Consider the following 725-nt stretch of genomic DNA (forward strand, 5'->3'; position numbering starts at 1 on the left):
AAAATAAATTTTATTTATACATTTAAGTTAACTTTGTTTTTCTTAAAAAAAAGTCAAAAGATTCAACCGACTAAATTATAAATTGCATCCATTGATAAGAATACCTGTAGCATAGAAATATCGAATGCTTTTAAAATTCTAAATTACAGAGGTACACAGAAAAATGTCCACATGTGTAAAACATGTGTTTGGTTTCACAAGTGTTCAACACATGTTTTTCACATGTAAAACATGTGTGTAAATAAACACATGAAAAATATGTGTTTTATTTATATGTAAAACATATTTAATATACACATGTAATACACCTGTGAGATTATATATATGTTAAACACATATTTTTCACCACACATGTATAACACGTATTATATATATGTAATATATGTGTGCGAAAATACAGATGAATTATACATGTTTAATTTATATAAAATATATGTGTATTCATATACACATGTTATACACATGTTTAAGTTTTATCTCATATGTGTGTACAAAAGAATTTGTAAATGTTAGTTTTACTTTGTTTATCCCCCCCCCGTTTTCCCTTCTAAAAAAAACTTTCACAATTTTTATTTCTGTTATAATGCATTAATCAGACAAAATTGATAAAGAATAAATTCATTTTCTTTTCATTTTAAATCTTTTGGGCTTGGCTTACTTCTTGAGTAAAATTAAAATAATTCCGTATTTGTCTCCGGGCCGGTTTTGTCTTTTATCGGATGAAA

This window comes from Saccostrea cucullata, unplaced genomic scaffold (assembly GCF_032062105.1).
Source record: "Saccostrea cucullata isolate Sc308-1 unplaced genomic scaffold, CSIRO_AGI_Scuc_v1 ctg6360, whole genome shotgun sequence".
Classification (NCBI taxonomy): domain Eukaryota; kingdom Metazoa; phylum Mollusca; class Bivalvia; order Ostreida; family Ostreidae; genus Saccostrea; species Saccostrea cuccullata.